The sequence below is a fragment of the Onychomys torridus genome, chromosome X (assembly GCF_903995425.1).
Source record: "Onychomys torridus chromosome X, mOncTor1.1, whole genome shotgun sequence".
In the NCBI taxonomy this organism is placed as follows: domain Eukaryota; kingdom Metazoa; phylum Chordata; class Mammalia; order Rodentia; family Cricetidae; genus Onychomys; species Onychomys torridus.
In genome coordinates, this window is record NC_050466.1 from 30723057 (window position 1) to 30749502 (window position 26446).

Consider the following 26446-nt stretch of genomic DNA (forward strand, 5'->3'; position numbering starts at 1 on the left):
ATCGACATAATTTTGGGGGCTTTTTGGTGTTGTGGTTGGTACCATTTCAGTGGGTCTATATAAGTAAGAGACCTCAAAAGAGTATCAATGAATTCATTTGTATAGTAGCCAGGTGTAGTGAGGAAGTCCTCCACTGGAGCTGGGAGACAAGAATTACAGGCAAAAGAGTTGGTGGTGGGGTTTGGAGAGATGGCTTTGTGGTTAACACTGGCTGCACTTGCAGGGGATTTGATTCCCAGCACCCACATGGCAGTTCACAACTGTCTGTAACTCCAGTCTCATGGGATCTAACACCCTCTTCTGGCTTCTGCAGAAGACAAAAGACACACAGACAAAACACCCATACACATAAAAATGTAAAATCAATTTAACTTTAAAAAAGGGAAGAGAAGGGAAATTGCAAATCTCTGAGCAGGGGAATGATTCTTTCCCACTGGAAGCAGGCATTTTTATAACAGCTCAGCATTACAAGCCCCAGGCAGAACACCAGAAGCCAGAACAACAACAAAAAAAGCCTGTCTGAAAATAAAAATGTGCAAGTCAATGTCCATTATAAAGCCTCCATATGCTCACAAGAACACCCATCCTTTGGGCTCCTCGGGTCCTTCCCCCACTCCGATTCTCCAAGGCTTGACTTGAGAGTGATGAACCTAGAATCTGCTTTCAGGTACTTTGATAGCTGTTGGAAAGGCTAAAATCCTAGTGTGAGGTCCCCCTCATCTGGCTTCTAGAGCAGAAGATATTTACCTAGTGTATGATTTTTAGGTTAGAACAGTGGGTCTGTCTTTCTCAACTGTAGGTTCCCATGCAGGTACTGCAGTGTTGAAATTGACCTAAAGCTTGAAGTCCTGTGTCTATGCAGCATTTTCCTTATCAAGAAAAAAAATTTAGTCAGAAATGGTTTTCTAACAAATACCTCACATAGACCTAAGTAATGTCTGGTGAATATGATCCATATACTATACATACATACACACACACACACACACACACACACACACACATAATATCAAAGGTTAAAATTATGTGTATAATTTAAAATTTATATGTATATGTAATTTTTAACCTTTGATTATACTTTCCTACTACTTTAAGACCATGCAGTTGGCGTAAAATAACTTTCTTTTTACTGTCAAAGCCAGTTGAGTATCTGGTCCTCAAGGGTCATTTGTGCTTGGGAGGAGGGCCCTCTCATTCTTTTAGCTTCTTGGTCGTTTTTCTTTCATTTATTAGTTGTGCTGTTTGTTGCACATAAGTCACAAGGCATTGCTGACAATATTCTTTTGAAGCGTTGAGGGCATTTTTTTGTATCAACTCTTCTGTTCATAAAATGTACAAATGCTATTGTCCCCTGGTTAGAGTCCACCCTGTGCAGTCTCCATAGCTTCTCTGATCAGGAAGACAGGTGACTTGCCAGAGTTGTAGGACCTTTGAAGGCAAGGCCCAAAATGTAGTCCCATTTAATGCCTCAATTCACATTCGTATAGGCTTCTAAGTATGGTTATTAAAAACCCAGATCAGTTACACCAATCTGGTATCTTTTAGCTTTTGTGTAACATTAAAGGTTGGCAAAAGTCAAACACTTTTAAATAAGTCTTACATAGATAGACTATTTTGATTGTTTATGTCAGTCCTTGTGAAAGATACCAAACGCATATCTTTACCTTAAGAGAATGCTATTCATCTAAACAGGACATTGGACATTAGAAATTTTAATCTTACATACATCATCACTATCCCTCATCTTTGCCATACTTTCTATAACCTACTCAGACCTTTTGTGATTTCTTCAGACTTTCCACTGTCTTTTATCTTTTCCAGTTTGGAAACATCCAGTGATCTTTAAACTAAGGACAAAGTTTCCATCCATATCCTTATAATATTTCATATCTCTTCTACTTATTAGTTCCCTTTTATTTCTTTCCTTATATCACAGTAACATCTTATTAAATGATAGCTTAATCCAAGCTATATGCATTGCATAATGTGATCAATTAAGATTACCTGTATACATTGTTGACAATGAGGCTTTGTAAATCCCAGGCAAACCTCATAGAAAACACAAGACAAAGGTCTCTTTATATTCTGTATGGTCCAGAGAATGCTTTACCATACCTGTGCCTTTGGTTTTCTATGAGTGTGGGTACCATACAGGTAGATAATAAACCACCATCAAATCAATGTTTATAACATCCTTCAGAAATCAGCTGAAGTAGGCCTGTTAAACCTGTGATGCTGGTGTTACTGACAGGATTTCCAGATGAAGTCCTCTATGCGGATGAGTATCCTGTTACCTGTGTTCATTACAGACATCTTCCTGTTAGAGAACAAACAAAAGAAACCTCTGTTTCTATTGGAGATTTATTGGAAATAAATTGACTCTGAGCTGTTCCTAAGGGCACAGTCTTGGGCTGTTTTCTTGCTCTCCTTTTCCCTGAACCAAGTGTCTAGACTAACCCAGGATAGCAAGTTTAGAAGTATACTTTCAGAAAAACATGCTTGGGTCTCAAGTAGAAAGGCCAAGTCCCACCTCCAGACCCAGTTTCTCAGTGAGCTTAAAGTAGTGCATGATAATACAACAATACAGTGTATACCGAAAAGACACTTGTAAAATGCTAGCTTTTTCTAAGTATCATAGAAAGAATGCAATGGTTTACGATGGACAAAAGGGATTCATTGATGACAGACTGAACCCAAAGCCCCTGTCCTCATAACTAGTAAAGATTTGTCTGATGAGTCTTAACCATCTCTTGAGTCGTGCTTTGGGAATGGGGATAGACAAGAAACAAAATATTTTTCCCGTTAGAATGATAGAGAACACTTGGTTTTGACTCTGGTGTCTTTAAAACATATATAGGGGTATGGAAGCCCACACTATGATCAAGGAAGGATCACCACAATGCAAGTATTTGTTCTCTAGCCTTGTCTAAATTTAGGTCTTCCCTGGAAGACTGGAGTGAACAACTACAGGAAAGGCTGTCCCCACCATCAGTATGCCTGCAAGTGGAGGCACACAATGTGAAAAATTTAACATTGGGACCCCCATGCTTTCTCCTTAATGTCCTAAGAGAGGCACGGATGCCAGTTATACCTTGGAGTAGAAAATAAATATACAGAGCCCAAAAGGGGGCATTGATTCCTCTCAATTTGAAGATGACAAAAACCCATGGAAAGACAAATTCAGGCTCACATGGGCACTTCTTTCCAACTCCAGCCCCTTGAAGCAGGCTTTTAAGTAACATTTCTGTGCGAAGCCAGATGGCTATGTCATTGCAGTGGTGTAGAAACAGCAAGCAAGGATCAGTTCTAGAGGCCGTGAGAAGGCGTGCTGTATGGTATGGTCTCAGGTGCGCCCAGTTGTCTGGAGAGTTGAGCAAGAACTGTGCTTCTTGTAGATTCAGATGTGTAGGAAAGCTCTTCATAAGTAAACAGGGTTTGACAGGACAGGCTGAAAGAAGAATATTGGTATCAAACAGTAATAAAAAGGAACATTTGGATTTGTGAGGTTTTTGCTAGAGATGTCCTAAAACACTGACAAACTAGCCCAAGCCCAAGGCTGAGGAAATGCTCTGTAGGGATACACAGCTAGATCTTGTCTCTCAAAACAAAAACAGAAAACAAAGCTGCTCTCTGGGCTTTAAATCACACCAACAAGGCTAAAATGAACTGTAACTGTATGTCCTGGCTTCCTTTTCTTGGTCAAGTTTTTTCAGACAGGAAGGGATGGTCTAGATATATACTGACACATGAGGCAATGATTTTGAAACACCAAGTTCTTTTCCATGGAGCTTTTTCAAAAGGGAATGACTGGCCTTAATGATCTTAGAAGGTGTCTAGGCTCCATGCTGGGCCAATGTGTCATTTCCAAAGGAGTTAGGAGAAGCTACACACTAATGATGCTTCAGTCTAGACCCTGAAGCTAGGAGCAGCCTGGAAAGATGAACCTTGGACAAAAATACTGATACAGGAAGGCATTAGAACCACCAACTGGGATCTTCAAGTTTGGAAGGACCAACAAGAGCCCCTCCTAGAGATAAATGCACGTTCTTGGGGGTCTCTGTCTACTGTTTAATTCCCTTGAAGTAACATGCAAGCTTTTTCTTGACATAGCTGCTTTTGGAGTTTGGTATTCCTTGTGGCTGCTTCTGTCATGGTAAATCAGCCAGTCATTCCCAATGGAAATTTAATGGTCATCATGAGCTTGCTAAGACAACTTCAATTGAGACTCCAGGTTTGGGGCTAGAGGAATTCCTCAGTTTTATGTACTGCTCCTGTCCGGGGCCTCAGTTGATTCCTACCAACCAAGAGGGGTGGTAGGTACTTACCCTCACACAGACATGTACACATAATTAAAACTAATAAAAATTAATAAATACAATACATTTTTAAATCTTAAAAAACAAAACTGAAGCTCTGCCCCTCCACTCCCTCTTCCTGTACCTCATGGCAACTGCACTTGGTTCCAGTCCCTTTGTCTCTAGGTTACGCCTCCAGAGTACACTAGTGCATGGCTCCAAGCTACCCCCAGAGGAAAATATTGTAATGGTTAGTGGAATCTGGGTCTCTTCAATATCCCATAGGCACAACTTTCCTAGGGACTTGCATGGAAGAAATTATGTATCAGTGGGGGTTTTTGAAACTTGTCCGAAAGATGGCAGTATTGGTCCATAAGCATCGAGAAGTTGACTCTACCCCCCGCCCTTCCAATCTGAAAAAAAGATCCCAAAGGCGAACCTTTTTTCCTCAATCTGAAAAAGAGTGAGCTTATCTAAGAATTTACCTTTTGGTTTCCATTTGCTATCAATAGGAATACATTAGGAAAGGCTGGAACTTTATCCCAGCACCAGAACTACGGAGAAACAAAGAAAAAGAACTGACCCCCGCCTGAGGCACCAACTGTCATTTATGATCAGATAGATATCTTTTTGAAGAAGTCTGTGTCCACATGGCCAAGTCTTCTGGTTTCTGCCCCTCTTTACCCACCAGCCTTCTACATGGCATTGAACTTTCTGGTGGTTCTGGGGGCAAACCTAGGGGATCCAGACCTAGGAAAGAAGAGAAAATGCTTAAACATAAGGATTAGAGAACACAGTATGGTTCTCTCATCCAGATTCCCTTCCAAGTAGTCTCTAAATTCTGAACTAGGCACTAGTCCTTTTGTACCCAGGGATCAGGCTGACTTTACTTAAAAAAAAACAAAAACAAAAACAAAAAAACCACTTAATTACATTGCATTTGACCTCTAAAAAGGTCTAATTTCTGGGCACTTTTTGACAAATAATGTCAAGGTCTAGACTGAAGAAAATAAAGCATTCATATGTTGATATAAAAACAACAGCTCTCATCTTAAAGGGAATAAGAGATGGTTCATGCTGAAGCCATTCTGAGTGATCATGGCCCAGAAACACAGACTTAGGTTACCGCAAATTCCATGTTCCAACATGGAAGCACTGTCACAGGGTTTAAGGAAAGTCATAAATCAAGACAACTTTAAAATAAGTTGGTGGTTACCTCAGAAGTAGGTTCAAGACGGTGAGAGCCAGACTACAAAGTGTGAGTATTCCAAATAGAGAAAACAAACTATCTCCAAAAAACGTTAAACAACAACAGCTCAACAAATGTTTAAGACTTGGGCCACCCATGTAGCCCAGAAATACATTCAAACAAACTGTCTTCAGCAGTGACAGACATCCTAAAGCTAGAACTTTACCCTCTTTGGCATCACCTTAACTGTGGACATATTAACATATTTAGAATATAAGGACTTCTGTATTTCACTTGAGAAGACAGTTAAGAGATGATAATATAAAAGTTATGGGGCTTGCCACTCTGATTCTTATATGAAAATCAATATTGTATCAATTACTTATCTTCAAATTCCAAATGAAGTTAAGGATTAGCTATTCTATTTCTGTAAATATGTTCATTGGGATTTTAGGGACCACTGAATCTACTCTCTGTCTCCCACGTGTGTTTGTTCTCCTAGAAGGAAGCGTAATTCTTTGTGTTTTGGGTTCTCCAAGCCTTCAGACAATAAAACACCTTAGGCCCTCCTAACCACACTGTGCCACCAGGAACTGGCTTGTCCTTGCTGGTCTTACACTGCTGCAATCTTCCTTCTACCAGGTATTGTACAACTGTAGTACAATGATGGCACATTAAGTTCTACCTGTAGAGGCAAGGGCAGTAAACCCCGCCCCCACACACACACATCTTTCCTATGCTGCCATGCCCCTACCCCACAAGACTGAATTAAGTTCTTTGACACCTAGTCTCACTCTCTAACCAGCAAGGCATCTTGACTGTGGAGAGTTAGCTTTTGTCTGAGTTGTTTCCTGTTTCCAAGTCCAAACTGGATAGAACACGCTTTCAGTATTACAAGCCGCTGGTGGACCAGTTCAGGCCCCTCGATGTTCAGGTCTTTGAGGAGTTACACCAGCTTCTAGGATATACCCACTTTCTGGTATCTTGGTGCCTTGGAAGACAATGAGCTTAAATTTGGCGGCCAGTCCTCTTCCTTGCTAGGGTTTATGGGAAAGAAACCTTGATGGTGCCACATCTGCTAAAAATAATTCCACTTGGGGGCAGTAGTGCTCTACATAAGCTCAGCAGCGCCATCTTACATCCTCTTCTCCCGCCCATTTGGTCTGGAAAAAAAACGAGAAAAAAAAGTGAGACATGCCTGGTATCCATTTTGTCCAGTGTTAGGGAGCTAGCTTAAAAGGCAGCCATTTTACTTTCATCTCTCCCAATTCAAGCCAAAGAGTGAAAACCACCCCTCATCAGAATCCTCATCTTTTGCCTTCATAAATTCTCTCTGGACGGTGTACATTCAGGTGTGATTAACTCAGTGGTACTTATCCAGTAAGTGAAGGAAAAAGTAGAAGGAAAGCACTTGAGCCCTGGGGACATCTCTAGAAAAATCACAAGTCTAAGTGCTTTTTACTAGTTAGTACAGTGTCTTCCCATTGTCCTGTGCCCACCCCCACCTCCTGCCCGTTTGTGGTACTGAGCTTTGAACATTTAACCCAGGCCCTTGATTAATTTAGAGAAACAGTCTTATATCACCAACCCTTGCTTTATGTATAAATTTACTCCCGTGTTGATACTGAGGATTGAGCCCAGTGCCTCTAACAAAGCAATCAAGTACTCTACCACAGAGATACACACCCAGCCTTTTTTCTTTTGAAGCAGATGGATATATATATATCCTAGCAGAGACGATTAGGGAGGTAGAGATCTGTCTGGATCTCTGTGAGTTCAAAGCCACCCTGGATTACATGAAATTGACTCAGTCTAGGAGAGAAACTGAGCCAGGCAGTGATGGCACACACCTCTAATCCTAGTACTTGAGATTTCATACCTTGAATCCCAATATTTGGGAAACACACACGCCATTAATGCCAGAACTAGGAGGGAAGTAATGCCTGGGCAGAGAAAGATATATAAGTCGTGAGGAGATGGGAACTAAAGCCTTTTCAGCTGAGGAAGCTCATTCAGCTAGAGGCCTATTGGCTGAGGTTTTTCAGGCTGAGGAGTTGGTGGGGGAAGAGGAGGTAGCTGTGGCTTGCTTTGCTTCTCTGATCTTTCTGCTTTTATACCAATATCTGGCTCCAGGTTTTTTATTAAAAGACCTTTAGAAATTCAATCTTTCAGAATTTTTGCTCTGTCTCTCAATCAAAGGAAACTTGCTAAAATCAAATATTTACTTTAAAAGGAATAGACATGGAATTCTTTAACTCAAATTTCTACTTTTTATCCAATTTTTATTCATTGTCTATTTCTCATTAGCTTCTTAAATTTGCTTTTGTCTTCGACATAGGATCTGCGTATGTAGCTCATATTACCCTCAAACTGAACGATGTGCAGATTGCCCTGGAGCTTATGATATTCCCGCCTCAGGTTACTGAGTACAAGGAATACAAGTATATACTACCATACCAGACTTATAGATCGCTGAAGTTCTTCATGCCTGAGACAAAAAATCATATTATTCTCCTCAGTTTTCTTATCTGTTTCATAGTAGGTTGGTGATAAACAAGCCTAGTGGACTGTTCCCTTAGGAGTCATGACATCAGAGTAAAACTACCAAACCTCCTCTTGTCCTGTTGAGTGCCTGGATGTGACACCTTTACCTAAACAGCAGAGGCCCCAATGTCATTCCTAGCACTGTAAACACAAACAAGCCCCCTTTGCTCTAGCCTTGAGGAATCAGCCACACCTCCCAGCTGCCTCCAACACATCAGGGGAATCTTCTTAAACAACATCCCACTTAGGAGCCTCTATTTGATATGTGAATCTTTTCTTCTAGCCCAAGTAGATTGGACTCCTGAATCTTACCTAGCCATCGGGCCACAGTGGCCAAACCAAATGGTGCTTAATTCTGCCTGGCTTAAATGACCAAGACTTACTGAATTCCAAATCTCCCTTTTTTGTGAAATCAGCAACTAGAGTAATACTCTAGGCTAGCAATACTGAAGCACCACCTTGACTTCCTGTTCCTAAGTTCTGGGCAACTGTGTACTTCCCCTGTCAATCAGTAGGCGGTACACTAGACACTGCTATGGTACATGAGTGGACCATGCCCCTAAGGTCAGAGACCTAGTTTGGATTTGGATCCATTTGATCTGCCACCAGGCCCTGCCTTTGAAAAATCTCCCAGGGCCTACACAGAAATGTATGAGGTATCCAAGAGATAGCAGGTTGTCCCAAGAGAGTGCAAAGTTTTCTTGTCTGTTTCATAGTAGGTTGGTGATAAGCAAGCAAGATTTATACAACTTTATGCATATTTTTTCCTCCAACCTGAGAAAATCAGCTCCAGTCTTGGAATTCAGCTTTGCATTGCCATTTGATATCAAGGGCAGATCAAGTTAGAAAGGGCCAGGCTGGCATCACACAAACAAGAGAAAGTGAGATGTAAAGTGCCTACCCTTAGCAGGTAGCTCTTCTATCTAGAACTCAAGGACCACATGATCAAGTGTTGCATTTGCCCTCTTCTTCACACAGCAGCATTCTACCTCCAGTGCTTTCTCATGATATCCAGTTGGCTTATGATCTCGAAAGCTAATTTCAGGATCCAGGCATAGAAGAGAAAAGCAAATGCCAATACCTCAATGATGGAGAACAGCAAATCTGGGCATCAGGAAACCTGGTTCCTTACCAGATCCACTTCACAGGTTCCTAGGGCATCATACTCCAGATACTGATAGAGACAATAGGCCTGTGTATCCACCAGCAGGAGGTTGACTACCAGCCTATCAGGAGGATCTCTGTACTCTCAAGACTGAATGTTCCATAATCGTATTTGGAATGATACGTGTATGAAAATGACTTTAAATTCCAAAAGGATAGGTCACTAGATTGTGTTTTTATCTTGTGCCTTTCTCATGTAACATTGAAACACAAGTGTTAACATAACATTCCGAAGAATTTCACAGCCAAGGGCTGTTTTCCAAGGTTTCACTATCTATGCCTTGTTCTTGGTTATTCCTTTTCATTTGAGTATCAGTGTTATTTTTTTCCCTCATTAATACTTAAGATATTTTTCACACATAGGACTCAGAAAGCACTTGGGAGCTAACCAAAAGGAAAGCACTGGCATTAAACTTTATATTGCATCCTGATGAAGTTTTGCAACTTTACTACATCTATCCCAGTGCCTACATGGTGTTCACTGTAGACAATGATTTAAATATACAATAAATATGCACTTAAACCAAACCTTTTCAAATGCAAAGTTGGAGTTAGTTGCGACAGTTGTAATGTTGACTTCAGGATGTGGATGGAGGGAAAGAGATACATTTAGCAAAAGAACCTCCAGCCGTGAGCAAAGGGTTCTCAAGAGAAAGGTTTTTTTAACTGATACTTTAGTTTAGATTTCTGGGCAGTATTAGACAAAGTTGTAAGTTTGGAAAGCCTGTATTGTAAAGCCTGGTCTTTTATTCTCATTAAAATGGTTTCTTTTTACTTTATGTTTATCTCTGTATGCATATGAATACATACTATGTGTGTACATTTATCCATAGAGGCCAAAAGGGTGTGTCTGAGCCCCTGTAGCTGTAGTTATCTTGCAGCTATTAGTATATTGACTTGGTTGCCCAAATCAAACTCGGGTGCTTTTGGAAGAACAGGAAATTCTCTTAACTGCTGAGCCAACTCTGGAGCCGTTTTTCTTATGTTCTTGTCCTGAATTCTTACCATAAAATTTTATATTTAGAGCTGTGCATGGAGGCACTTACCTGTGATTCCCACCAGTACAAATGTTCAGGGATGACGATCAGAAGTTGCTGACCAGAAGGGACAACATAACAGATTCACAGCTAATTTAGGACACACTGAGACACCACAAGCTATGCCCAGAAAGAATGAAATACAAAGCCATCAAAGACCAATACTACAGCAAAGTCAGTGAATAAATATCATATATTAAAAAAAAAAATTGGGGGTTGGGGATTTAGCTCAGTGGTAGAGCACTTGCCTAGCAAGCACTCGGCCCTTGGTTCGATCCTCAGCTCAAAAAAAAAAAAAAAAAAAAACCAAAAAACTTCACAACTTAATTATACATGCTATAAAGTTTTTCAGCCAAACTCAAGATGAAGTTATAGGTATATATACTATTTATTACTCTTTAATACATGATACAATATATAAATTTTTCGTACAGATTATTAGATGCAGGCCTCTGAATGGCCAGAGTTCTGAAAATTATCAATATTGGCCAGTTCTTAGGCTCTGATGTATGAAAGCAATATCAAATTACTGAATATCTTATTGTTCTGTGAATTCTCTTAGCCTCCAGAATAGATTCACACATATAGAAAACATCCAGGAAAAATTTATGATACAATTATTCAGTCTCACAAATATGTTTATTAAAGAGTTTTATGAATTAATGTAAGCAACTGATTTCTGGTAAGCAAAAGTAGCAGTGTCCAGGGAAAGTAACTTAACTCAAGAAAAGGGACAAAAATGCCAAATAAACAAGGGTCTACCTTAGAAGGAGCAAATGGTAAAGAGGACCATAGGATACACTCTGGTTATGTTCATGAAAGATGAGGCACTGGAGGATACCCAAGAAACACAAATACTACTTGACGTTCTCTCATTCAAATCACCTGACTATTAAGTTAAGTAGACATGCTATTTAAAATTAACATAATATAATGTGATTATTTTATTATAGTATATATGTATTATATATAGTATCTATAAATTAATGCATTTAATTAATACATTTAATTAATCTGAGTTACTCTTCTAGACTCATTTCAAAATTTTCTTAACACTTATTACAGATATGTAAATCAAGAAATAAACAATAAACCTATCATTATGTATTTTAAAATAAGTATCTTATGTTCAGTTAATTAAATACAGATTGCTTAGTTCCATAAGGTCAGTAAAACATTTTGAAGGAATAATTTTTAGCATGTTTTATTCAAGATACATTCTCCAATTAAGAATATTTTAAAGCCTGGTGGTGCTGTATTCATTTAATCCCCACACTTGGGAGGTAGAGGCAGGTGGGTCTCAATGACATCAAAGCCAACCAGGTCTACAAAGTAAGTTCAAGGACATCTAGGAATGTTGCACAGAGATACCCTGTCTCAAAAGACAAGGAAAAAAAGGAATATTTTAAAAATCATCATAGAACTCACTGTGTATGGAAGCCAAACTATGCTCAGCCTCACAGCTGTCATCCTCCTCCAGCCTTATAAGTGCTGGGATTACAGGCATGAGTCAATAGAAGCATCAAAAGTCAGCTTCTGGAATTATCTTTCCAGTATTCACATCTATGAAGAACAAATGGAAACTACTGTAAATATCATTACCCAAAGCAAGCACCATTAGCAGCTCCTCTTACATATATAAGATACAGGATTGTTCATTAGAGCTAACTGCTTTCAAACAAAATTTAGGCTAGTCAATGTAATACTACAATTGTGCCTTGAGGTATACACACTGAGAGGAAGAGAAAGAGAGAGGGAGTGGAGTTCAGTGACAAAGAAAAAAGGGAGGGAAAGATGGAAGCAGGGGAATAAGATGGAGGGAGAAGGAGAAAGACCCATTAATATCATTAATTCATTTCTACAATTGCATCCTAATAATATTACAGGTAAGATTTACTGCCATGGATATTTTTCACAATATTGGGACTAGGAAATTCCCTATGGCATAAAGTATATATGAAAAAGACTACCCATTCCAGTCATGGGGAATAAACCCAGGATCTAGGTAATGTTAGGCAAGGATTGTAATACCTTAGCAATACCCATTGCCCTGTGTGGGGAAACTTTGTTTCTAAACCTCCTAGAGGATCTTCATTATGTGAAAATTAAAGCAAATAAATATTGCCAGACTTTTAAGGACACCATTAGGTAGCTAAAGGGAATGAAAATAAACAGTTAAAAATAAGGAAATGGGAAATAGTCTACATTAACAAAAGGAAAAACAGTCCCAAGACATTGGCTACATTTAGGCCTTAGATTGGCTTGACATTGAAAGACTAAAATAAACTAGGATTGAAACTATTCCAACGTGGGAAACACTGAGGAAAGCCAGAATTGAGGCTCAAAAACAGAGCCTAGGGCATAAAACACAAGTGTTGTACCCCTCAGCAGTAGCCATTGACCTACATGTGTTAACTTCAGAGTACTTTCCTTCTAAATCTCAGAGGACATCTTTAGTCTCTAAAAATTACAAGAAAAAAGAGAACCAAAATTTTAAATAACACTAGGCAGCTGGGCAAAATGAAAACGAATGAAAGGGAAATATAGTCTATAATAGATGAAAAAGAGTCCTGTGTCCTCCACTAAATTTAAGCCTTACTTTGGTAAATTGTGGAAAACAAGATACACACAAACACTTTTCAAAGTATGCAAAGATAGGCAGACCTCAGGGCAGCCATTTTGGGGGCCTTTGTCTCTGGTTTTTTTTCAGACAGGAGGGGCGGGAGACAAGTACTCGCAAGCTCCCTCCTTGACCTCTACTGCCATCATGAGGGTGAAGTTTCAAAAGTCACAGCGCCACTGAGCTTCCTTCCCATGATTCTTAGCCATGGCAGAAGACGGCGATTCCAGACAACTGTGGGTTCCTACTTAGGCTTCACTGATATCTCAGTCCAAAAAGGAAACAAAGACTGTAGAGTTTTCACACAAGATTCTGAAGAGTGTGGCGCCCTCCTGCTCTAGGACACCAGCTAGTTGATTCATATTGCAAGCTGAGCAATGCAAAACCCCGCCCCTCCACTTCCTCTTCCTGGACCTCAGCACAGCTGTGCACTAGTAACTGGGCCCTCGGCCAACAGGGTCTACATTAAGACTCTGAAGGGTCCCGTGATTCCAGTCTACCTACAGGAAACACAAATAAAAAATGGAAGGAGGCGGAGCTCAGCTCTTTATGAATTATGCTAACCCTCACCTTCAAAAAACGGATCAAGGCAGCATTGAGGAAGAAGTAGTGCAGCATGAATCTTAAATGGTCCAATTAAAATCAAATGTGGTGCCAGTGATTGGAATAAATGCTGGAAGATTAGAGAAGCAGAACAAGCCACAGTTTCCTCACATCACCAATTCCTCAACTGATCCTGTTTCCTCAGACTAGAAGCTTCTGAGTCCTCATCCAAATGGATCTCAGCTGAACTGTGCTGCTCAAAAGCCTAAAGCTTAACCCTCTTAGTTCCTGGTTTTCATGCCTTATATACTTTTCTGCTTTCTGCCATCACTTCCTGGGATTAAAGGCGTGAGTCACCATGCCTGGCTATTTCCAGTGTGGCCTTGAACTCACAGAGATCCAGATGGATTTCTGCCTCTGGAATGCTAGGATTAAAGGTGTGTGTGCCACCATTTTCTGGCCTCTGTATCTACTGGCTTTTCTGTTTTCTGGCCCCAGATAAGTTTATTAGGGTACACAGTATTTTGGGGAACTCAATACCACCACAAAGCAGAGTGTGCATGAGCAAGGATATACAAAGCATTTTCCATGTTAGCAGTGTTGATCTAGAGCAAAGAAGGTGCAAGTCACATATATCTCTGCTCCCGACTTTCCAATCTGAAAAAAAACTGCACTACAGAGGCAGAGTCCGGTGACTCTGGCCTTCTTCCTGCAAAGGGAAGAAAAGTGATTTACTGAGGGTTAGTTTCGCTTCCATTTTAATTTTATGTCAATGCCACAGCCAGTGGATCTGAACCTTCATTGGAATCCACCATCAAAACAGAAAAGACAAAACTCTAAATGGAAGAAGGAAAGTACATGGAATTTATGATCTAAGGCAGCAGGAAAGACAGGGAGATCTGAGGTACCTACCCACCTTCCTCAGGCATCATCTATTTTGAAGAAGTCACTGGCCAGTCAATGATCAAGCCTTGAGTTTCTTCTTCTCTCAGCAGTATTCTACTGCCACTGCTTACTCCTGGTGGATGATTGTCTTGTGGTCTTGAGGTGAAATCTTACATTTCAGTTCTAGGTAGAATAAGAACATGCTGCTAATCAATCAAATCTAGAAACCAGGAAACCTGCTTCTCTGCCAGATTCACTTCACATTTTCCCTAGACACCATACCCACATGAGGACAGAGGCAGCAGGACCTGAGTGTCCAGCTGGAGGTTGACTATCTGCCTGTTATGAAGGTCTGCAGATATAATGCTCCATTGTATTTGGAGTGGAACAAGTACTGAAAGGATTATAAATGACAATCAGATAGTAGATATGTCACCCTAAAAATTCCACTGGGAATTTAATCCCAGCACTTAGGAGACAGAGGCAAGTGGATCTCTGTGAATTTGAAGTTAGCCTGGTCTACAAAGTGAGTTCCAGAACAGCTAGGACTGTTACACAGAGTAATCCTGCCTCAAAATAATAATAATAATATAATGATAATAATTATTATGATTGAAGATTCATACACACAAAACATTCATTAAAATGATTAATAAAATAAGGACAGTGAAATGAATAGAGCTCATTTTGTTGCTGTTGTTGTTTGGTTTTCGAGGCAGGGTTTCTCTGAGTAGGTCTGGATGTCCTGGAACTAACTGTAGACAAGCCTGACCTAGCATTCAAAGATATCCTCCTGCCTCTACCTACCCAGTACTGGAATTAAATGCATGTGTCACCACTGCCTGGCCTGTGGCACAAAAAGTCCTCTCAATAGATCTCATTATTAATATTAACTCTTACAATTCCATCCTCATAAATAAGATTTACTTACATGGAAATTTCTCACAACATTAAGAATTGGGAAATTCCCCATAGCATAAACTATGTATACATTAGCACCCGCACCCCCAGTACTAGTGATTAAACTCAGGGACCTAGAGCATGCTATGCAAGCAATGAACCCCTCAGCTATTTACATTGTACTGCATGGGTTAAAATAATCCTTTGATTATAAATCTCCCATTATAAATTTATTGTGTAAAACCTACAACAAATTAATGGGATCAAATTTTTAAGAAGACCATATCTAGAAAGCATAAAAATCAAGGAAATGGGAAACATCCTCCATAAGAGAAGGACAAGAGTTCTATGTTATGTACTGATAGTCTCAGTTTGGCTAAATGTGGTCAACAAGATGCACAAAACTCTAGTACACAAAGTGGGCAAAACTCAGGGCAGCCATCTTCCTTGGGGCCTTTGTCTCTGACTGGCTTTTTTTCCAGACAAGAAGGGAGGGAGAGACGCACTCACAAGATCCTTGCTGGAGCTCTACCGCCATCATGAGGTTGCAGTTTCTAAAGTCACAGCACCACTGAGCTTCCTTCCCATGATTCTTGGCCATCACAGGAAGATGGAGACTACAGAAACTACAACAACTGTGGATGCCTTCTTGGGCTTCTTTTCTCCTCAGGCCCCAACATAAACGAGGCATGTAGAAATTTCTAATGAGAAACTGGAGAGTGAAGCACCTTCCTACCCTAGGACAAGAGCTAGTAGATTCATACTGGGGACTGAGCAGTACAAACCCCGCCCCTCCACTTCCTCTTCCTGGACCTCAGCACAGCTGTCCATTGGTCTCTCAGTCAATAGGGTGCTTTCTCATCAAACATGGATAATGAGGGGCCCAGAGAGGACCAACAGTTGCCTGCACATGGTGAAACCATAAATTTGGACAGGCCTCCATCCTCGAAAGAACCAGAAGAACAGTCACTCACTGGTGCATTCTTGGGACCCTTGTGTCCTGCTGCTCTCCCCTGAAACTATGTCATTGCACAATGAGTCTTGTGTCCTTCATGAATTCTGACCTTACAAAAAATTTTTCATAGACATTTTCTTAAATATTTACTTACAGTTTTTTTTTTTTTGCTTAGTTTTCAACTTTTTGTTCGTTTGTTTTTTGCAATGGTTATGGTATCTTTCTTTGACACTCCTCACTTCCCTCTCCTGCCCTCTATCTTTTAATGAAAAGATTCTCCCAGAATTTCCACATCAACCTAAAACTGATGCACAGCCATCATACCATCACTCCGACTAGCAGCCTAATCAATGTTCTTCCTCACCTCTCTCCTAGCTGGAGGACAGAGTCCTCCTGTCCTGGTCTTTGTCTATTTTTTAATGTCCTGTTTGTCGTCACACATTTTTTCCCCCTGTGTGAGTGCCTGTGTGTTTGGAGGTGGGGCAGACACTACCTCCTAATGTGGATCAGAGGACCACTTGCAGGACTGAGGTCACTCCTTCCATTGTTTGCATCCTAGAGATCCAACTCAGGACCTCAGGCTAGCCTGCTCTAAGATCTCTTGCAGGCCTAACAGGTCTAACACTTGGGAAGGCTGGAGACATCTTCAAAACAAACTGAAATGCTGGCACATGCAGTGGTGGCACTCTGCCTATCAAGCCAGAGGCTCTAAGTATGTCCCCATCACGGCAACCAAACAAAGCATCTTAACTGACACAGAGAACTCAGCTACTTGCAATGGGAAGATCAGAGAAACCTGGAAGCCTGGGGAGGACAAGAGTCGCACTTCTCTTAAATCCAGTGCTCAGCATGGGTCAACATCAGGGAACTTTGTTATAACTCTGATAGCATGTCTTTATTGTGTGAAAAGTATGACAATTAAACACTGCCAGGCTTTGAAGGAAACCTTCAGAATCTGGGATGGGTGAAAAGTGAACAGTTAAAGAAAAGGAAATGAAAATATCCCTCAGCTATCACCTTTGTCCTTCCTGTGTTAACTTCATGATCCTTGCCTTCTAAATCTCACAGCATGTGTTTATTGTGTAAAAAACAATAAAAATTGAAAGTTGCAAATTTTTAAATGACACTAGGCAGCTGGACAGAGTGAAAATGAACAAAAGGGGAAATGTCCAGTTAAACAAAAGGAAAAGAGTTCTATGACATGGCTACAGTTTGGCCTCAGATTGGTTTCATGTACAAAGTGAGACAAAATGTAAAATACTTTCCAAAGTACACAAAGCTTGGCCAAACTGAGGGCAGCCATCTTCTCTGGTGCATTTCTCTGAGTGGCGTTTTTTTCAGACAGGTAGGGCGGGAGACAAGCACTCACAAGACTTCTCCTGGTCCTCTACTGCCATCATGAGGATGCAGTTTCAAAAGTCACAGCGCCACTGAGCTTCCTTCCCATGATTCTTAGCCATGGCGGAAGAGAGGGCGATTGCAGAAACTAGATCAACTGTGGATGCCTCCTTGGGCTTCCTCCACTTCTCCTCGGGCCCCAACAGAAACGAGGTCTGTGGAATTTTCTCATCAAAACCCAGAGAGGGAGGTGCCTTCCTGCTCTAGGACACCAGCTAGGAGATTCATATTGCAAGCTGAGCAGTGCCAAACTCCGCCGCTCTACTTCCTGATCACCGGTCTCTCAATCAATAGGGTGCTTTTGTCATCAGCACTGGGCAGGGAGTCTAGAGAGGAGCAACAGCTGCCTGTACATAGCAACATTGAGTTTGGGGTGGGCCTCCATCCTGGACAGAACAAGAGGACATCAGTTCAGTCTTTGGGGCCCTTGTGTCCTGCTGCTCTCCCCTGAAACAAGAGTTAGCAGGCTTTCCTTTGATGCCACTGCACTATGAGTCTTGAGTCCGTCAAGGCTTCTGTTGGAGTATATGCACAGTCCTGTTCCATGGGAAGCATAAGAGCCTGTAGTGTTTAGGATGCCTCAGAGCAAGGGGAACCTTCTAAACAAAGGTGTCCTGCCTAAAATAGAAAGCAAGGCCTGGTGGTGGTGGCACACACCCTTAATGCCAGCACTTGGGAGGCAGAGGCAGGAGGATCCCTGTGAGTTCCAGGCCAGCCTGGTCTACAAAGCAAATTCCAGCACAGCTAACACTGTTTCCACAGAGAAACCTTGTCTCAAAAAAAATTTTTTATAAAAGAAAAAAAAAAATCTAACAAGAAGAGAGAAGGGCATGGACCTTGGTCAAAATTTTATCAGACGTTTAATGAACTTTTTACTCTTGGTTCCGTGAATGATTTTCACATTTGATGGTGTTGCTGTGAGACTTTTGTTTTCCTTTTCTCTTTCTTCCTCTTTATTTTTTAGAATCTCCCTGTATATCCAGGCCTACCGGGACGTAACCCCATAATATATACTCCACCTGAGTCGAACACGTAACTCGTGACCCTCCTTGTTTTAGCCTTCTGAGTTCTGGCAATCCACCTCAGCAAAAGGTTTCATTTCCCAGAAATTAAATGTGTTCCATGCTCTAGCCAGATGGACTTTACAAGTTCATCTGTGCATTTCTGCCCAGCAGTTTATGTGCCATACTGTGCTGTTGTCACAAAATGAGAGACATTGCACATAAAGAGGGAAATGAATGTTCTGAGAATTCTGAATTCACTGGCTAGAGGAAGGAATCTCTTCTAACGGGCCTTGCTGTATTCTCTATTACTACAGATATGTTTGCAAGTGATCCTTTTTCTAGACTTAGAAATAATCCTCATAAAATAATCCTTTCAATGATAAGTATATCATAATCTTTATAAATATGAGTATAATAATCCTTACATATTATAATAATCCTTGCAGTTAGCTTTAACATAGGTGCCTAGACAAATTAAACAAGAGTTACAAAGAAGAAATTGTGAAATATGCTACATAACAGAAGGTGACGAGTTCCATGACCTTTGCTAGAGTTAGGCCTCAGGTTGGCTTCATCTAAAAAATAAGTCAAAATACTTTTCAAAGTACTAAAAGCTGGGCAACACTCAAGGCTGCAATCTTCTTTTGGGACTTTGTCTCTGGGTGGTGGGTTGTTTTTGTTTTTTTTTTTCAGACAGGAAGGGCGGGAGACAAGCACTTGGGAGCTCCTTCCTTGAGCTCTACTGCCATCAAGAGGTTGCAGTTTCAAAAGTCATAGCGCCACTGAGCTTCCTTCCCATGATTCTTAGCAATGGCGGAAGATGGTGATTTGAGATGAACCACAACTGTGGGTGCCTACTTGGGTTTCCTTGAGGTCTTCTCAGCCAACAGAAACATGGACTGTAGAGCTTTCTCATCAGAGAGTGAGGCGCCTTACCACCCTAGGATACCAGCTAGTTGATTCATATTGCAAGCTGAGCAATGCAAAACCCCGCCCCTCCACTTCCTCTTCCTGGACCTCAGCACAGCTGTGCACTAGTAACTCGGCCAAAAGGGTCTACATTAAGACTCTGAAGGTCCCGTGATTCCAGTCTACCTACAGAAAACACAAATAGAAAATGGAAGGAGGCCAAGCTCAGCTCTTTTTGAATTACACTAACCCTCACACCTGCAAAAATGGCTAGAAGTAGCATTGAAGGAGCAGTGCGTGCATGAGCTAGGATTTACAAAACATTTTCCGCATGATGGCAGTGTTGATCCACAGCACAGAGGGCACCAGTCACATGTCTCTCTGCTCCCGCCTTTCCAATCTGAAAAAAAAAAAAAAAGCTGCACTACAGAGGCAGAGGCAGACAACTCTGGCAGCCCTGCCTTCTTCCTGCAAAGGGAAGAAAAGTGATTTACTGAGGGTTAGTTTCGCTTCCATTTTAATTTTATGTCAATGCCACAGCCAGTGGATCTGAACCTTCATTGGAATCCACCATCAAAACAGAAAAGACAAAACTCTAAATGGAAGAAGGAAAGTACATGGAATTTATGATCTAAGGCAGCAGGAAAGACAGGGAGATCTGAGGTGCCCACCCACCTTCCTCAGGCATCATCTATTTTGAAGAAGTCACTGGCCAGTCAATGATCAAGCCTTGAGTTTCTTCTTCTCTCAGCAGTATTCTACTGCCACTGCTTACTCCTGGTGGATGATTGTCTTGTGGTCTTGAGGTGAATCTTACGTTTCAGTTCTAGGTAGAATAAGAACATGCTGCTAATCAATCAAATCTAGAAACCAGGAAACCTGCTTCTCTGCCAGATTCACTTCACATTTTCCCTAGACACCATACCCACATGAGGACAGAGGCAGCAGGACCTGAGTGTCCAGCTGGAGGTTGACTGCCTGCCTGTAATGAAGGTCTGCAGATAAAATGTTCCATTGTATTTGGAGTGGAACAAGTACTGAAAGGATTATAAATGACAATCAGATGGTAGATCATAGAGTTGTATCTTTGTCCTGTACATAAAACTAAATATTTAATTAATTTTCTTTTAAATCTATGTTTTATATATAGTCCTATACTCAGTACTGGTCCTACCATCAAATGGGTGTACATTAAGACTTTGAAAGGTCCCATGATTCCAGTCCCTGTACAAAGGGGGTAAAAAATGGTATGAGGCCAGGCTTAGTGTAAGAGTCCTTGTAGACCTTCACCCTCAAAATGGTGACAAGCAGTATTGAGGAAGCAGTGAGGGCACAGGAATTTACGAAACTGTTTCCACATGAGGGCAGTGTTGCCCCAGAGGAGCCAAGAAACTGTACTGCAGCTCTCTGCTCCCGCCTTTCAGATCTGAAAAAAACCACCAGCACCAAGGAGCAGTCTAGCAATTGAGGCAGCCCTGCCTTCTTCTGGCAAAGGGAGGAAAATGATCCACTCGTAGAATTTAGCTCCTATCACCACTTTATATTGATGTCACATCTAGTGGATAAGGACTTACACCAGAACTCCAGCACCAAAGGACAGAAGAGAAGATGGTAATAAAGCAAACAAAAAGAGAAAAATGAAAGTGCAATCTGAGGCGCCCATGTTCTTCATGCATCTTCTCTCTTGAAGAAGTAAGAGTCTAGTCAACAAAGAAATCCTGCATTTCTCCCCCTCTTCATTCAGAATTCTACCCCGAGTCCTTTCTCATGGTACCCGATTCTCTTGTGGTATTGGGGGCCAATCTCAGCATCCAGTTGTAGTTCGGACATGAAACTGCTGTTAACTCAGTGTCTGGATGAGAGCAAATTAGGCATCAGGAAACTTGGTTCTCAGCCAGACTCACTTGCTCATAGCCCATATTGTGGTGGATGTAATAGGCCTTGTGTATGCAGTGTGATGTGGTCTGTAAAGAGTATCTGGGTACTGCTGAAGAATGACCCCTCAAGAATCATTTACAGTAATGAACTAGCTGTGGTCAAAAGCATCATCTTAGAGCTCTTCTCCCACCGTTGCTACCTGAAAATCATCACCCAGAGAAAAGGGTACCAGGAAACACAACTGTTTTCACTTTTGGTAAGAACTGCTGAACGATCTAATTTTTGTTTGTCTACCTGAAACCAAAATGTGTCCTAAATTTACCACTTTCAGCAAAAGCATTCATTTCTCAGAAATTAAATGTACCCCTTGTTTTCTCTGGGGTGCAGATTTCATTCACCTGGGCACTCCTTCCCAACACTCTGTCCCATACCTTGCCACTGCATCAAATCTTCTGTCTCAAGAGATAAAAAGAGATACTCCACATAAAGAGGTAGAAGAATGTTCTGGAATTTAAATTCAGTGCCTAGAGATGAAGGTTTCTGTAATAATGGGTCTCACCTCTGAGGTTCTACAACAGATTCTTCTGTGTTCTGTCTTACCACAGATACTGTTGGCAAGGGATCCCATTTTTAAGCTCAATAATCCTTGTAGACTAATAGATTTCCATATATACTCTTCATAAACAATGGGCATTTCTTGACAAAAACAGAAAAACAAAAAAACCCACAAACCACTTCAACATTTTTCAACTATTTTCTTTGGAATTCTTATGAGGTTAAGTTTTGTTGCATTTTATGGGACAGGGTCTTTAAGCCCAGTGGTCTCAAGATCCCAATCTAGCCTATCAGGACTTTGTTTTTCCCACCTCCACCTTCTAGAGCTGGGATTACAGGATGGCTCCACTGGTTATGGAGTACATAGGATCAAACACAAGGCCTCAAGCAAGTTACACGTACCCACAAACACCTTTCACTGCACAGTCTCAAATTTACACTTTCATCAGTTGTTGAACATTATATAATTATAATGATAAAACCTGAGCATGCAGGTTCTATGGTCTTAGAAGAATTCAAGGAAGCCTGGTATATAGCATCAGCTTCTCCATGCCTCTCTAGACCTTACTTTGAGGAGAGGGCAGGAAGCCAGAATGGCACAATCTGGTTTGAAAGTGTTTCCTCATGGTGGCAGTATTGTTCTACATGCATATGAAAGCACCATTATGAAATGTTTTCTCCCGCCTTTCTTGTTTGAAAAAAAGAAAAAAAAAAAAGAAAGAAAAAACACTGAAAGTAAATATGGCTGCCTTTTATTTTGCTCATTTGGAAGGGACAAGCTCATACTGTGCTCTTGGTCTGGTGTTCTCTGTGAAACCAAATTATGGCCCCAACCTACCACCTACACTGTTAATATTTTCTCATGAGTAAAATTCTCCCCTCCATGTTGTAACTAAGTGTTTTTCCTATCTGTCACCAAGCATTTCAAATCACATTGAATTCTCTACTTTTGCCAGTTAGTTGGATCCTGTCAAGAAATGACATTTGGGCCTTAAAAGAACAGATTCATATTTTGGGATAATTCTAACCAAGCAAGTGAATGACATGTATGATCAAAACTTGGAAGTCTTCAAAGAAAAAAATTGAAGAATATATCAGAGGATTGAAAGATTTCCCATGCTCTCAGAAACATAGGAATAACATAGTAAAAATGGCAATCTTACCAAAATCAATCTACAGATTCAATGCACTCCCCATCAAAATCCCAACACAATTCTTTACAGACCTTGACAGAACAATATTCAACTTCATATGGAAAAACAAAAAACCCAGATTACCTACAACAATAAAAGAATTGCCAGAGGTATCAACAGCCTGGATTTCAAGCTCTACTACAGACCTATAGTAACAGCATGGTATTGGTATTAAAACAGACATGTGGATCAATGGAATTAAATTATAGACCCAGACATATATCCACACTATGGACACCTGATTTGTGACAAAGAAGCCAAAATTATACAATGGAGAAAAAGAAAGCATCTTCAACAAATGGTGCTGTCATAACTGGATGTCTACATGTAAATGAATGCAAATAGATCCATATCTACCACCATGCAAAAAACTCAAGTCCAGGTAGATCAAAGACCTCAACATAAATCCAGTTACATTGAACCTGATAGAAGACACAATAAGAAGTCGCCTTGAACACACTGGCACAGGAGACTACTTCCTTAAGAGAACACCAAAAGCACAGACACTAAAATCAACGATTAATAAACAAGGCCTGGTAAAACTGAAAAGCTTCTATAAGGCAAAGGACACTGTCAGCAGGAGAAAACGGCAGCCTAGAGAAAAAGATCTTCACCAACCCTGTATCTAACAGAGGGCTGACCTGTAAATTATATAAAGAACTGAAGAAACTAGACCTCAAAGTACCAAATAAGCCAAGTAAAAAATGGGGTACTGACCCAAATAGAAAATTCTCAACAGAGGAATCTCAAATGACTGAAATGAAATACACTTAAAGAAATGTTCATCATCCACAGCCATCAGGGAAATGCAAATCAAAACTACTCTAAGATTCCATCTTACACCTGTCAGAATGGCTAAGATCAAAAACATAAATGAGAGCTTATGCTGGAGAGGATGTGGAGCAAGGGGACTACTCCTCCACTGCTGGTGGGAGTGCAAACTTGTACAGCCACTTGGGAAATCAATATGGTAGTTTCTCAGAAAATTGGGAATCATCTACCTCAAGACCCAACTATACCATTCTTGGGCATATACCCAAAGGACACTCCATCCTATCACAATGACACTCACTCAACTATGTTCATAGCAGCCTTATTGGTAATATCCAGAACCTGGAAAAAATCTAGATGCCGCTCAATTGAAGAATAAATAAAGAAGATGTGGTACATATTCATAATGGAGTATCACTCAGCTGTTAAAAACAAGGATTTCAGGAAATTTGAAGGCAAATATAGAACTAGAAAAAAATCATCCTAAATGAGTTAACCCAGACCCAGAAAGACAAATGTGGTATGTACTCACTCATAAGTGGACATTAACTGTAAAGTAAAAGATAACCATGCTACAATCCACAGACCCAAAGAAGCTAGGTAATAAAGAGTACTCAAGGGGAGATGGTCAGATCTCCCTGGAAAGGGGAAATAGAAGGAATCTCCTGGGTGGACTGGGAGTGGGTGGGGATGAGGACTTGAGGGATTGGGTTGGGATGTGATTGGATGGGGAGAGTATTAAAAGAGATGACTGGAAAGGAGGGGCATTTCAGAGTCAGATAGAAACCTAATGCAAGGGAAACTCCAATGACTCTACGAGGATGATCCCAGCTAAGGTTCTTAGTAATAGTGGATATATTACCTTAACTGGCCATCTCCTGTGATCAGATTGGTGGTGACTATCCTAATTGTAGTCAGAGAGCCTTCAACCAGTAACTGATGGAAACAAATGCAGAATCCACTGCCAAATATTAGTCAGAACTCAGGGAATCCTGCTGAAGAGAGTGAGGAAGGATTGTAGAACCCAGAAGTGTCAAGGACATCACAAGAAAATTGACAGAAACAATTGAACCAGCTTATATGAACTTACAGAGTCTGAAGCAGTAACCAGGTAGTCTTCATGGGTTTGACCTAGGCCCTCTACGTATATGTGACAGTTGCGTAGCTTGGTCTACTCGTGGAACTCCTAACAGTGGGAGCATAGGTTGTCCCTAAGACTTGGCTGGCTCTTAGGAACCTAGTCCTCATACTGGATTGCCTTAACCCAGCCTTAATACAAGGGGAAGTAAGTACATAATCTTACTGCAACTTGACATTCCAAGCTTTGTTGATAACCATGGGAGGCCTGTCCTTTTCTTAAGAAAAAGAGAGGAGTGGAGTGGGGGAGTGGGAGGTGAAGGGGAAGTGAAAAGAGAGAATGGTAGGAGAGTAAGGAGGGGAAACTGTGGTCAGGATGTAAAATCAACAAAATAACTAAATTAAAAAGAAAAAAAAAAAAAAACAGATTACCCAACAAGTGACTACTTACCTCACTGTCCTCATATTCAACCCTGTATTTCTTGTGTTCTGGGTCAAACTGTTGGCACCTTTTTGTCTGAAGACCTAAGAAGTAGCAAAGACAAATCACATAAGAAGTGGCAAAGACAGCTTACATCTTTGTCACTACTTTGTAAACTGTGGGCCCTGCGAGTGGTATGAACTTCCCTTAAAGACAGAGGCCTTGCTTATCCTTCAGGTTTCCATTTAAAATGGAAAGAAAACACATTCTTTCGCTATGAAGTATTTTTCTTTTCTTTTTTATTTTTTGGGTTTATTTTTTGTTTGTTTGTTTGTCTTTTGTTTTTTTGAAACAGGGTTTCTCTGTGTAGTTTTGTGCCTTTCCTGGTACTCACTTTGTAGACCAGGCTGGCCTTGAACTCACAGAAATTCACCTGCCTCTGCCTCCCAAGTGCTGGGATTAAAGGCCTGCAACACCACCGCCCGGTATTTTTCTTTTTAATTGAAAATTAATTTGCTCATACACTATATTCTGATCTTAGTTTCCCCTTCTCCATCTCCTCCCAGATCCCCCCAATTCCACACCCATCCAACTCCAGACCTTCTTTCTTTCTCTCTTTAAAAAACAAACAAGAGCCTGTATGGTGACTCATTCCTTTAATCTCAGCATTTAGGAGGCAGAACAGGAAGGTCTTTGTGAGTTCTAGGACAGCCTGGTCTACATAGTGAGGTCTAGGACAGCCAGAACTAGGGAGATCCTATCTCAAAAAACAAACAAAAAACAAAAAACCAACAACAAAAAAAGGCAAATAAAACCAACCAGAATTTTTTTTAAAAAAAGTACAAGCATCACACACAGATACAACATATGTAAAAGAAAAATGCATAAAGACATAAAATCAGAAACCATAACATACAAACAAAAGACAAGTATGATAAAAATACCCAAAAGAAAGGTCTACCCATAAGTGTGCTTTATATACCCAATGAGACTCCATTAGAGAAAACTAAAATGTCCTTTGCATGTGCAGGTAAATTGGATTGCTTCCTGGTTAGGGAAGGGATCATGTCCACTTTCTACTCAGTGCTGGAACCCTGTGCATGCTGTC

General features: G+C 40.7%; 3 long non-coding RNA genes across 3 annotated transcripts in view; 1 reads left to right on the forward strand and 2 right to left on the reverse strand.

Annotated features, from left to right (window-relative positions):
* The window catches only part of LOC118574361, a 71251-nt gene that overhangs the window by 13965 nt on the left and 30840 nt on the right, over positions 1–26446 (forward strand). The gene's annotated exons all lie outside the window — the stretch shown is intronic.
* On the reverse strand, positions 1074–7004 carry LOC118574362. Its single transcript, XR_004943724.1, has 4 exons — positions 6458–7004; positions 4879–5045; positions 3191–3448; positions 1074–2317 (listed from the first exon to the last, which is right to left on the reverse strand). It is a non-coding gene; the product is annotated as an uncharacterized LOC118574362 (long non-coding RNA).
* LOC118574363 lies at positions 11664–25417 on the reverse strand. Its single transcript, XR_004943725.1, has 4 exons — positions 25369–25417; positions 20119–20269; positions 14309–14460; positions 11664–11792 (listed from the first exon to the last, which is right to left on the reverse strand). It is a non-coding gene; the product is annotated as an uncharacterized LOC118574363 (long non-coding RNA).